This window comes from Apium graveolens, chromosome 2, assembly GCF_009905375.1.
Source record: "Apium graveolens cultivar Ventura chromosome 2, ASM990537v1, whole genome shotgun sequence".
NCBI lineage: Eukaryota > Viridiplantae > Streptophyta > Magnoliopsida > Apiales > Apiaceae > Apium > Apium graveolens.
In genome coordinates, this window is record NC_133648.1 from 251880715 (window position 1) to 251895213 (window position 14499).

The following is a 14499-nucleotide window of genomic DNA, read 5'->3' on the forward strand; positions in this document are numbered from 1 at the left end:
CGATTGTTACACGGGCTTAATCGACCAGGATTCCTGATCGATTTCGATCAGGACTCTGATCGAATTAAGTGGCTCTCGACCATTCTGATAGAATGGAATATCGATCAGGACACTCTTCTGCGTCGATCAGGACTCTAATCGATCTTAGGGGATTTCTTCCCTCCTGTTCGAATAAGATATCGATCAGGACTCTCTTCTGTGTCGATCAGGACTCTGATCGAATTAAGTGGCTCTTGACCATTCTGATCGAATGGAATATCGATCAGGACTCTCTTCTGCGTCGATCAGGACTCTGATCGATCTTAGGGGATTTCTTCCCTCCTGTTCAAATAAGATATCGATCAGGATCCTCTTTTGCATCGATCAGGACTCTGATCGAACCATATTAAGATTCTGGTCAATTTTTGACTTTTTAAATTCCACAGGAGCTTCTAGATTGTTCCTGATACTTCTTGTAGATGGGCCTCTAGGTTGGGCCTGGCTAAATGGGCCTAAAAATGCCTCGTATTCCGAGCTTTTCGCCTATATAAGTGTAGTGTGGAGTGAGAATCCTCACTTCACTTCCCACTTCTCATTTTCTCTCACAATTTTCTCTAGAGTTCTCCCTTTGAAAAGGCGATTTCCGGCGACCAAAGCCACCGCAGCTCCACCATTCTCAAGTATTTCTGGGTTTCAAGCCTTCAACTGAAGCATATCAATGGCGGACCGTGACCTGGCTCGTTTGCAGAAGATGAATGTCTCTAAAAGAGGTACAAACATTCAAATTCAATCTCCATATACTTCCCTCATTGATATGATTAACTCGAGAGGTGATGAATATCCTTCTCTATCTGAGTTAGATTCGTATAATCATGGTAACACTTTTCATGAGTTAGATGGTAGGATAGAGTCTATGAACACCCTATACAGACTTCCACCCCACCTTAGGATCACTCCAGCCGCCCCTGGGGATAGGACTTGTAATTGGGAGGGGGATACCCTGTTCATTTATCGAGGAGCCCTGACCGCAGGTCTTAGGTTCCCATTCCACGAATTTATTCCTCGTTTACTAGCCGATGTACGAATCAACCCTTGTCAACTCCCTCCTAACGCTTGGAGGAACATTATCTGTTTTATGGTCCTTTGTCTCAGGAATATCTTCCCTCTTTCCATAGCTGTCTTTAGGAAAGTTTTCCAATTCTATAATAGTTCCATGAGTCAGCCGGGCTGGGTTTAATTCGCCAACGGCCCAAAATTCCCCATATCTTTGATAGTAACTCTATAGTCGAGAACAACCCTAGATAGAGGGATGAGTTTGTCAGGCTGACCTGGGCTGGGGGTGATTGGGCCACACTCTTCCGTAGGCCATTTTGCAAAGTATCATATGGTAGTCCTGGAAGCATCAGATTAACTGATGAGGAGGAGGTGGCCTACCAAGCCTTAATTTCAGATGATGGGAAAACAGACACCTGGACCCTTTTAGAGGAGTTTTCCTTGAAGAAAGTTGGTCTCTCCCAGGCCAGTGATAAGGGTAAATTTATACCTGCGTAATTATTTTTCCTTCTCTTTAATCGCACTTTTTCTTTTTTCTGGATTTTAATATTCCTTCTACTTTTCCTTTCAGCTTATGAGGCTATTAATAATGTCAATAGGCCCAAGGAGGGGGAATCTGGCCGCCAGAAGAGGGCCAAGTTAAACAGGGACCCCAGGAGCAAACTTGACGATCCTTCTTTCCTTAAGCCCCACATCCCGGTGGTCGAGCTGGGGGACGATGTGGATCCTCCACTTAAGGCACATTCCTTCAAGCCTAACTGGGGCTTCAGGAGGAGCGATACGGTGGTTGGATCCACCAAACATGCCAAGGATTGGTCGTACCATTCCATCACTCCCCACAATTTCACTGACATTGTTACGGGGAGTGATATCGAGACTATTGAGCTTCTGGGTTCTCAAGCCCAAGCTGCGGTAATTTTCTTTTTTCTTCTCTTCCTTTTGTGAATTTCAACTTTTCTTGTATCCCAATGAATTTGTGCTAACTCATACATATTTCTTTGCAGAGTAATACCTATTTCCAGGCGGCCCTACATCAGGCTAGATCCTGGAAGGGTAACTCTGATGATTTTGAGAAGGAGATGAAGAATTGGGAGGAGAGAGCTAAGGTCCTGGAGAAGAAGCTGGACACGAAGAAAGAGGAGCTGGCTAAGGCTCATTCCAAGCTGGTGAAACTTAGGAGCGATAAGGATAAGCTCATTGATGACTACATGGATTCTGACAAGTTTAAGAATCTCATGGAGATTCATGATGATGGTCTTTATTCCCTACAGTTTACTCAGGGATGGGATGCGGCCGTAAAGGCGGTTTCTGAGAAGCACCCGGGCTTAGTCGACCCTAAGGACTTTATAAGTCCCGAGCAGGCTGAGTCGGAGGACAGCATAAACGCCCTCTTCAACTCCCCTCAGCCAGATGATCGCATCTTGGATCCTAACACTGCTTCTCCTCCCGCTTCTCCTGCGAAGGACGCTGAAGGCGCTGATAAGGAGAAAGAGAATGAAGGCTCCCGCATGGAGGAGTAGTTTTTCTATTCTGTAATTTTATCCTTAACTTATGTCTGGACTTTTGTTTGTATTAAAACTTATTACCCTCCGGGGCTATGCTACTTTCCTTATTTGCATTCTCTCCTTCATTTTTCTGATACTTTAATATTCAAACTTGGCTTAATGGGCCACACAAGTATTATCACAACTCAAACATCCATAGGTTGAAATAATTTCGAACTCTTCAATTTCAAGTCTGGTTTTCCAAAACCTTGCATAATATGGGTTCGACCCTGATCTATAATAGCTAAAAAATAAAAATCCTATGCAAACAAAGCTTCAAGGTGCTTTTAAACCTACTTGTCATAATGACAAGTGAGAATCGTACTTTGACCATCTTACACGTAGTAAACCTTCAGGTTTTGTGCGTGCCAGGTTCTCGGGACTTCAAAACCATCCATAGTCTCCAGCTTGTAGGTTCCTCTACCCTGAATGCTCTTGACTCTATACGGCCCTTCCCAATTTGGGGCAAGCTTTCCTTTCTGTCCGACACCAGAAGCCTCTATTTTTCTCAAGACTAGGTCACCTTGTTTGAAAAACCTCTCTTTAACCCTTAGGTTGTAGTAGAATGAAGCCTTTTTCTGATATTCTACTATCTTTGCATGTGCTTTATCTCACACTTCATCGATTAAATCCAGGGCTAACCTCTGCCCTTCCTCATTTTCTTCTGAATTGAAAGCTTGAATCCTTGGAGAGGAATGTGATATCTCTATTGGAACTACTGCTTCTGCCCCATATGCCAACATGAAAGGGGTTGCTCCTGTCGTGACTCTACAGGTAGTCCTGTAGGCCCATAATATTGGAAGTATTTCATCCACCCAATTATTTCTTGACTTCTCGATCCTCTTCTTTAGTCCATCCAGGATTATTCGATTTGCTACCTCTGCTTGCCCATTGGCTTGCGGGTGAGCCACAGAGGTGAATCGTAACTCAATTTCATTTTCTTCACAATACTTCTTGAATTCCTCATTGTTGAATTGTGCTCCATTGTCAGTGACGAGGATACGGGGAATTCCATATCGGCACATAATGTTTTCCCACAGGAATTGTGCAACCTGCTTAGTTGTGATTTTGGCCAAGGGTTTGGCTTCGATCCACATGGTGAAATAATCAATGGCTACAATCAGAAATTTCCTTTGTTCCGTGGCCATAGGAAAAGGCCCTAGAATATCCATCCCCCACATGGCAAAGGGAATAGGCGAGTTGATAGAGGTCAGCATCTCGGGGGGTTGTCTAACAACTGGTGCATGCTTCTGACAGCGATCACACTTCTTCACATATTCTTTGGCATCAGCCATTATTTCTGGCCAATAGAAGCCTAAACGGGTTATCTTATGAGCCAAGGCCCTGCCCCTCAAGTGTTGCCCACAAATACCTTCATGCACTTCCTCAAGAGCCAAGCGTGCCTCGTCGGGCCTGAGACACCTCAAGTAAGGAACCACGAAAGATCTCTTATACAGAATTCCATCTATCAAGGAGTACCTTAGTGCTCGAATAGTTAACTTCCGTGCCTCAGTTGCATCACTTGGCAACCAACCGGTCTGAATGTGAGCCTTGATGGGATCAATTCATGACGTCCCCAAGCCTATGGGAGCCACAAGCTTAACATCTATGCTTCGTGTCTTCAAAACACGGAAGTACACACTTCCTGAACTCTCTTCAATCTCAGATGAAGCAAACTTTGATAGCGCATCTGCTTTAGCATTTTCTTCCCTTGGAATGTGTTCAACATGGCATTCATTAAATTGGGTCATCACAGCCCTTACTAGGCGAACATACTTAGCCATCGTATCATCTCTTGCCTCAAATTCTCCCTTTACCTGGGATATGATCAGCTTCGAGTCTCCACGGACCTTTAAGTTTTTGACTCTAAGTGTCCCGGCTAGACCAAGGCCAGCAATCAGGGCTTCATACTCTGCCTCATTATTTGTGGTTGGGAAGTCTAGCTTCATAGCATACTCAATTAAGAATCCATCAGGGCTTTGCAAAACCAACCCTACTCCACTGGAATTTGTTTTTGATGCTCCATCAAAATAGAGAACCCAATATTCTTTCTCTTTGTCCCCATTGTCGACTCCCTTATCTTGAGGTATGGTATCTTCCTGCCCCCCGACTTCCTGGTTGGGTATGGTACATTCCACCACCAAGTCAGCTAGTGCCTTGGCTTTTATGGCCGTACGTGGCTTATACTTGAGATCGAACTCTCCCAACTCTATTGCCCACTTAATCAGTCTCCCACTTGCCTTGGGACTGTGAATGATGTTTCTCAGTGGCTGATTTGTTAGCACTTCAATCTGGTGAGCTTGAAAATAAGGATGCAGCTTTCTTGAAGCCATTACCAAGGCTAAAGCGAATTTCTCAATAGTTGAATAATTCAACTCTGCACCATGCAAGATTTTGCTGACATAGTATACGGGTTTCTGGACTTTTAGTTCCTCCTTAACCAACACCGCGCTCAAGGCGCTCTCTGAAACAGCCAAGTACAAGGATAAAACTTCACTCAGAACTGGCTTGGCCAACAACGGGGCCTGGCCCATATACTTCTTTAACTCTTCAAATGCCTTCTGATTTTCCTCACTCTATACAAAGTCTTTAATGTTCTTTAATGACTTGAAGAATGACAAGCACTTATCTCCTGACTTGGAGATGAATCGTCCTAGCGCCGCAACCCTTTCTGTGAGCTTCTGTACATCCTTGACAGTTTTTGGTGGTTCCATATCCAGGATTGCCTTTATTTTATCGGGGTTGGCCTCAATTCCCCTCTTTGAGACCATCAATCCCAAGAATTTTCCAAATCCTACTCCGAAAGCACAGTTCGTTGGATTCAACATCATCTTGTGGTACCTTAGGACCTCAAAAGCTTCCCTCAAATGGGTTATATGATCAGTCTTTACTAGACTCTTGACTACCATGTCATCAACATAGACTTCCATAGTCTTCCCAATAAGATCCTTAAAAATTTTATTCACCAACCTCTGATAGGTGGCTCCTGCATTCTTGAGACCAAACGCCATAACAAGATAACAATAAACACCAAAGTCAGTGATAAATGATACCTTTGGAATGTCATCCTTATGCATTTTGATCTGATTGTATCCGCTAAATCCATCCATGAAACTCAGCATCTCATGTCCAGCAGTGGCATCAATCAAAGTATCAATTCTAGGAAGCGGGAAACAGTCTTTGGGGCATGCATCATTCAGATCAGTGAAGTCTATACACATCCTCCACTTTCCATTAGCCTTCTTCACCATTACAGGGTTTGCTAACCACTCCGGAAATTGAATCTCCTCAATGAAACCAGCCTCTAAGAGCTTTTCTACTTCCTGTTTTATAGCCTCTTGTCTTTCCGGGGCAAAATTTCTTTTCTTTTGTTTCACTGTCTTCCGGCTTGGATCCACGTTTAGCTTGTGAGTAATTAACTCCGGGTCTATGCCTGGCATATCAGCTGCTGACCATGCAAACACATCACTATTTTCTTGCAAAAATTTCACTAACTTCCTTCTAAGAGGCTCCTCTAATGTGGCTCCAATGAAAGTCATCCTCTCAGGATTCTCGGGGTCTAAAGGAACCGAAACCAATTCTTCTGCTGGCCTTCCTCTATTCTCATCATTTTCTCGAACATCCATATATTCAATAGGAAGAACCTGCCCCCCGACTCCATCTGCCCTCAAAGAGGCCACATAACAGCTTCTAGCCATTTTTTGATCTCCTCTTTCTTCTCCAATCCCGTTTCGGGTGGGAAACTTCATGACTGAATGATAGGAAGAGGGGACTGCCTTGAAGGCATGTATCCCTGTTCTCCCCATGATAGCATTATAAGTTGAACTAGCCTTTACCACCACGAAATCCAGCATCTGCGTTGCTTGCCTTGGCTCCGTACCTATGGTGGTTGGCAATTTGATTATCCCTTCCACATGACATTCTACTCCAGCAAATCCATATATCGGCATGTCGGTGGGTGTCAACTGGGAGTCGTTATACCCCATCCTTAGAAAGGTGTCGTGGAGCAAGATATCCACAGAAGCACCATTATTCAGAAGGACCCTCTTAACCGGGCTATTTCCTATTATCGGTGTTATGACCAGCGGGTCGTCATGGGGAAACTTCACGCCCTCTAGGTCAGAATCATCAAAAGCCAATGTTACTTCTGTCCTGGCCCTCTTCGAGGCTTCTCCAACAATATGCATAACCTCCCTCGTATATGCCTTTCTGGAATTTTTGGACAATCCAGCAGCAGTTGGACCTCCAAAGATCGTGTTTATCACAGGCCCTCGAGGGCATCGCGGTCCTCCAAAAATTGCATTTATAACCGGCCCTCTAGGTTGGGGATTCCGCCCCTGATCGTCTTGGTCCCTCCTACGATCTTCAAAGTTCTTCCTTCCATTATTGTCTCTGTCCCCTCCATCTCCAGTATACTTGTTCAATCTTCCTTTTCGAATCAAAAACTCAATTTCATCTTTCAATTGCCTACACTCATCGGTGTCATGGCCAACATCCTTGTGAAACCTGCAATACTTGCTCTTATCTAGCTTGGCGGGATCAGCCTTCAAGGGCTTAGGCCAGTGAATATCTCTATCTTTCTCAATCTCCATCAAAATCTGACTTCTACGAGCACTCAGCTTAGCGTATTCAGTGAACTTTTGCTCAGGTCCTCCCTTCTTGGGGGTTGAATCAGGGTTTTGTTCGGTTCTAGGATATTTGTCCTTAGCGATATACTCCAGATCAGTTTTTCGCTTCTTGCCTCCAGTGGGCTCATTACTTACTACGGTCTTCCTCATGCTTTTTTCAACCTTGATATACTTCCCTGCCCTCTCTTGGAGTTGCAACATGTTTTCAGGGGGACGTTTGGCCAAGGACATCTTGAAAAACTCATCCCTGGTTCCTTGTTGCAGTGCTATCATGGCTACCTTATCATCAAGGTCTGGGACTTTTAAAGCCTCCTTTGTAAAACGATTCAGGTAATCTCTCAAGGATTCCTTAGCTCCCTGTACAAGACTCATAAGAGATGCTGAACTTTTCTCATGGACTCTTCCACTGATGAATTGCTTAATAAAAGCCTGACTTAATTCTCTGAACGATCCAATAGAATTTGGGGGCAGGCGACTGTACCATCTTTGAGCCATACCCGACAGGGTTTGAGGGAAAGCCCGACACTTTATAGCATCATTCACGGGTTGCAGTAGCAGTGCATTAGAGAATGTCCTAACATGATTATCGGGGTCTCCCGTGCCATCGTAGGCTTTGATAGTGGGCATCTTGAATTTCCTCGAGATATGGGCATTCACTATCTCTTCTATGAAGGGTGGAGTTGGATCATCAGGATCTCCAAGGGGAAGGAGATTACTTGGATCAGTTCTTGGAACAGCAGCCCTTCTTCTTACCGGACCATCCAGGTCTATGACAGGAGGAGGATTTCTCCCCCTAGAGGGTATCTGGGGTCTGGTGGCCTGGTGAGCCTCCAAATCACGCCTCAGCCTTTGGATTTCAGCCTCATGAGCCCTGATCCTTTCCTGCACTTCTTGGGGATTCGCCCCTGGGGTGCTTTGGGGGCGTTGCCTTCCATCGGCCATTGGCTCTTTTCCAGGACGCCTCCTTCTCGGGGCCACTTCATCATCCGAAGATTCGGAGTCTCTTTCACTGTAAGGACCAGAAAATTCCCGATCCTCAGGGATAGGACCCAAACCTCGTATATAGGGGGGCGACTGCCCTCGTGCTTCGCTTCGCCCAGCATATCCGCTTCCTCCAACCTCAGGGTGAAGGGGCATCCCATAAGGGGGGTTAGTAGTAACAATAGTTGAATATTCATACCCGACGGGTCGAGAATTCACAGGTATATGTACTTATTGAACTTGAGGATTCGTACCTTGAATAGTCGGGGGAGTTGTCCCTTGTGGCTGAGGATGAGTTGCCCCTGTCTGGGCTTCCCCCTGAGTAGATGCATAAGTTGAGTGGGGAGGAATCTCCACGGTTGACGAAATCACCTGAGTTGTCCCTGATGGTGTTCCCTCCTCCAGAGTGCTGGTTGTTCTCCGTGTTCTCGCCATGGTTGTTGTTCCTTTTTCCCACAGACGGTGCCAAATGTTATGGATAAAAAACTAAGGTTATTATTTGCTGTATTTATTACTAAGATTCGGGAGCTCAAGGCCTTTAATGGCTGCTCTCGTGTTTCGTGGCTCGATCTGCCTTTACGAGATGCCTACGTATCTCTGTGAATTAGAGAATCAAGCCAAAAAACGTAGTTCTGATCTGTGGGGTGAGGCCCCTTATATAGATGTTGGGAGTCCTTGAATTGGACTTGGTATAGGAGACTTGGTGGGCAAGTCTCATAATTAGAATGGACTTTGGAGTCCTAGATAGTAGGAAACTGATTCCTTATCCTTTTAGGTGGCCTTGAGGCTAATCTATAAGGATTTATATCCTTATCGGGACTTTTCTCAATAGCTGATTTTTCCCTTATTAATTAATTACGAAATTAATTAATAATCAGGGCTTTTGGGCCTTCTTTTATTCCATCAGGCCTGATCTGGTCCATCAGGCTTAACCTTTCCGGTCTGAGTATCATATATCTTTTTATTGGGCCTAGCAGCCCACACCTTGCAGTATTTAATTATTCTATCATAATTTATTTATCCCTATCACCGTAGACAAGCTAGTGGATATTTACTTGAAGGAAATTGTAGTGAGACACGGCGTCCCTGTTGCCATAGTATCAGATCGAGACCCAAGGTTTAATTCCCAATTTTGGAGAAGCTTCTAGGAATGTGTAGGCACCAGACTAAACATGAGTACCGCTTACCACCCCTAGACTGATGGACAAAGCGAAAGGACTATTCAGACCCTAGAAGATATGCTACTTGTGTGTGCCATTGATTTTAAAGGAAATTGGAATGACCACTTACCCTGATCGAATTTGCTTACAACAATAGCTATCACGCTAGCATAGGATTGCCTCCGTATGAAGCTCTTTATTGAAGGAGATGTCGATATCCCCTATGTTGGGATGAAGTTGGAAAACATAGGATAATAGGACCAGAGTTAGTCCAACAGAACAGGGAAATGGTGGAACTCATCAGGAAACGACTGGTAGCAGCTCAGGACAGATAAAAGAAGTACGCCGACCAGAACAGGAAGGATAGGGAATATAAAGTAGGAGATTCAGTGATATTGAAGGTATCTCCGTGGAAAGGTGTGATGAGATTTGGGAAGAAAGGGAAGCTGAGTCCCAGATTCATAGGACCCTTTGAAATTTTAAGGAGAATAGGACCTCTAGCTTACGAGCTCGCCTTGCCTCCTAATCTGCAACAAGTGCACAATGTGTTCCATGTGTCCATGTTAAGGAAGTACCATGCAGATGCACGACACATAATAGAATACGAGCAGGTAGATTTACAACTAGACCTAACCTACATCGAGCAGCCAGTAAGGATAATGGACCAAAAAGAACAAGTGCTGAGGAACAAGACTGTGAAGCTAGTTAGAATCTTGTGGAGGAATCAAAATGTCGAGGAGTCAACTTGGGAACTTGAAGATGCAATGTGGAATAGATATCCCCACTTCTTTTCTAACTGATTCAGGGATGGAATCCTTGTTAGAGGGGAAGACTGTAATAACTCGAATTTTTAAGACCTTGTAAAACGTTTAATGAATAGTAACCCTGACGGACGGGGAAAACTTTTTAGCCCACACTCTGTAGTGCATGAGAAAATGAGTTTCAGAGTTGATATTATGATTATACGTACCAAATGAGTGTATGTAAACGCTATTAGTTTTCGAAGAAAACGAACTTTGAAAATGACCATATTTACGAATCATCGAGAATTACGGGAATCACAATATAATTACAAAATTAAAAACCCTACGGATTTATATCCAAGTATGATAATTCAAAATATAAGGAATAAATACGAAAGGAATTACATCGTGAACCATTTACGAGAAATTATTTCGAAAACGTTTAAGCGACCGAGCGAACGCGTAGACGATTAAATAAATGTAACGCACTAACTAACCATGGTAAAAAAGTAACCATGGTTACTTTATCAAATAGTAAGCTAAGGTGTAGGATGATCAACCAAGGCTATCAAATAGTAAGCTAAAGAGTTACACAAGTGGCTTAGCTTGTAAACTAGGAAGCTAGTTAGATTTGTCCCCAAGATTTGCAACAAGAATAAAATCTTAGGATCTAAACTAGAGAATATCAATCAAATAAAAAGATATCACAACCTCATTTCCAAGAAGCAACCAAGGAAGCAAGCATAAAAACACTTCTTCTCTCCCAAAACCTCTTCCATTCAGCTTTTCTTCTTCAACCAAGAAATCAAAATCAAAACTTCAAGCTCTATCGATGGATAAATCCTCCCATTAATTCTCAAGCTTCCTAACAACCAAACTAAGGTAAGATAAATCTTTGAGATTTTTTTATCAAGGTTAGATAGGTGAAATAAAATCAAGAAAGTTGATAATGAATAGTATGAATAGTAACTCTTCTTTGGTTTCTTGATTTTGATGGTTATTTTAGGTTCCAAAAACCATACTAAGCACTCCCAATACTTCACCATCATCAAGAACACATCTCAAGCTCTCAAGAAAGGTAAAAATCTTTGACCCAACTTTATTTAAGATTTAAGTTCAAGATCCTTTTAGTATGTAGTTGTAAACATAGTTTTGGTGGGAGTATTGTTATAATCTTGATGTTTAGCTAAGTAGATTTAAGGTTGATTGTTATTGCCTCAAGAACATGATGTTCTTGAGAGAATTTAGTGTGTTGATGATGATATGTTGGTTGTTGGTGGTAGTATAATGATTTAGTCATAAACGAAACTCCGATTGTAACCGTAATCTCGTTAAAACGAACAAAACGTAACTTCTATAAAAATTTCAAGTGAGAATAATGATTTTTCAATTTTATAAAAATATCAGAGCCAAGACCGCGCGATTAGAATCCATAAGCGGAGCCGACGATAAAAATGAGAATGGACTTAAGATACTTTGAAAAAGGAAGCGACCATAATGAAAATAAGGACTTAAAGAAATAATAAGGGTAATATAAGTTGAGAGGGTGCATAATAAGTAGCGCATGAGTGTGAGTCGCTGTAAATTAGAACGGGACCTAACGAAACGAATTATGTTTATGATTATAGATTTCCGAGCGGAACCTAGAGCATCCTCCACCTCAAGATACCCTGGCAAGTTTACGAACCCAACTCCATTTACTGCTGTGTTGTGAAATGATTGTTTTATTATCGTTGCATAAATACCTTGCTTGCCATGATACGTAGTAATTGAATTTTCGCATAATGTAGCGATGTTGTATGATAAGTATATATCGTAAAATATTTAATTCCGCTTTAAGTGTGACGTATAATTATACGACCGAGAGTCGGTCTGGATTTTAAGATGAAAACCCGAGAATCATTCCGGTGATATTATTAGGACAATTAAAAGTCCATAGTAGTATGATTTGAAGGACACAACATCCACTTATGAAATATTAAAAACCTCGAACTTTTATTAAAATGATTTCCAAAGATCGTATTTCCTCAACTATACTTTATTGTTCGATTTAGAAATATTTATTAACTATTTACTTATCATGGAGGAAGTATTCTCCAATGAATATTTATTTCAAACTCGATTAAATGTAAAAGATTATTATATTACGTAAACATAAATTAGTTGAGGAATATTATTTAAATATTCTTTTCAAGTAAACTCATTCGAGGTTTAATTATTTATCGATTAATATTTAATTATTTATTATTTATTAAAGGGTTTATTTACGATTTAAAAATCATAAAACCTGATGTAAGATACTTTCTGATTTTTGGAAAATCATTCGAATAATTTCAGATTGTCGGAGAATATTATCTCGACTTATTTTAAATATTTTGAATATAGTTTCAAAAGGAACTCCCCCTTATTTACTTATCTGTTGACAACGGTCAACTCACATCCTTAGTACTTCCTCCGAAAACTTTCGGAAGTACATATATATATATATCTGAGGTAAAGTTGTGCCTATCAACAAGCAAAATGCTTGGGGAACTTCAATATAGTTCGATGATTTCAAATGTATGATAGGATTTCCTAAAGGATAAGGGAGGGGTAGGATCCAAGTACATCGTGTATTGGATAGACTACCGGTACCGTAGGAGACGGTACTATATGTTAGATATATTTGAGATGTCATGTCTAATATGTTTCATGTTTAGTTTTTAGATCTTAAAAAACAGGAAATATCAGTACTTACTGGAATCAGTACTTACTGGAAGTCAGAACTTAAGGATATCAGAACTTAGGTTATCAGAATATAAATATCAGAAGATAGATATCAGAACTTAAGTACGGGAGGACTTACAGTTAAGGAAGGAAGCTGATTTACAGGAAAGAAGATCAAGACTAATACAAAAGAAGATATGCATGGAAAGAGTTAGAAGATAAGAAGACTTGTATAAGATATCTGATTGATATATTTTAGGAGACAGAATTATATTCCATATCAATTAGAAGTTATCTTGTAACTGTGTACTATATAAACACAGACATAGGTTTACACTGTATGTGCTATCATTATCGAGAAGATCATACATTGTAACCTAGTAGCTGTCGTGATATTTGTTCATCACTGAGAGAACAGTTCCATTATAACAGAGTTTATTATAGTGAATATATCTGTTTACTGTTACTTGTGTTCAAAATCGATTTGATTGTATTAAACAATATATTCAACCCCCTTATACAGTGTTATGTGACCTAATAATTGGTATCAGAGCCTATCTGTTAACACACATACAGTAAAGATCCAAACAATCATGTCTGGAGAAGCAGAAAATCCAACCAAGCCCACCAAAACTGAAGAAACTAAAAACACTCAAATCCACAGTCGATATGAGACTATTAGGGTTCCCATACTGAGACCTTCTGAGTACCCCATATAGAAAGTGAAGATGGCTATGTTTCTGGAAGCTACAGATCCATAATACCTTGACAGAATTAATGAAGGACCGTATAAGCCAACCAAGCTCTCTGTTGTAGTTGCAGATCAGCCAGCAAAGACCATACCAAAAGAGAAAAGTGAGTATACAGCTGAAGATATCTCATCCATTGCCAAGGATGCAAAGGTAAGGCATTTGCTGCATAGTGCCATTAATAATGTCATATCAAACATGGTAATTCATTGCAAGACTGCAAAGGAGATATGGGATGCTTTGGAGACAAGATACCAGGGAACTGATGCAATCAAGAAGAACATGAGGACTATACACACTCAAGAGTATAAGCACTTTGACTCAAAAGCTGATGAGTCATTAACTGACTTATATAACAGGTTTGTTAAACTCTTGAATGATCTGTCACTGGTGGACAAGGAATATGATCTTGAAGATTCAAATCTAAAAATCCTTTTAGCTCTTCCTGAAAGTTGGGATTTGAAGTCTACTACTATAAGAGACAATTATGATCTTGATGAAATTTATGGTATGCTCAAGACTTATGAACTTGAGATGGATCAAAGGAGCAAGAGGCAGGGGAGAGAGTCAAGGACAGTTGCTCTTAAGGCTGAGGAGGAATTCCTCAAAGTGGATGTCTCAAAAAAAGGCAAAGGAAAGGCTCTCATCATAAAGTCTGATTCAGAATCATCAAGTTCTGATGATGATGATGATTCAGAAACTGAAAGTTTACCTGAAATTGATGTTGATGAAGAGATGATGAAATTATGTGCTCTTATGGTGAAAGGTATCACAAAGATAGCCTACAGGAAATTCAGAAGGGGAAAGAAGTTTTCCAAGAAAGGTGGAAGTTCTGATAAGAAAGGGTTCAGAAAGTATGAAGGCAAAAGTGCAAAGTCTGACAGAGGAGACAACTCAAATGTCAAATGCTACAATTGTGGTGAAAGAAGCCACATATCTCCTGACTGCAAGAAAGG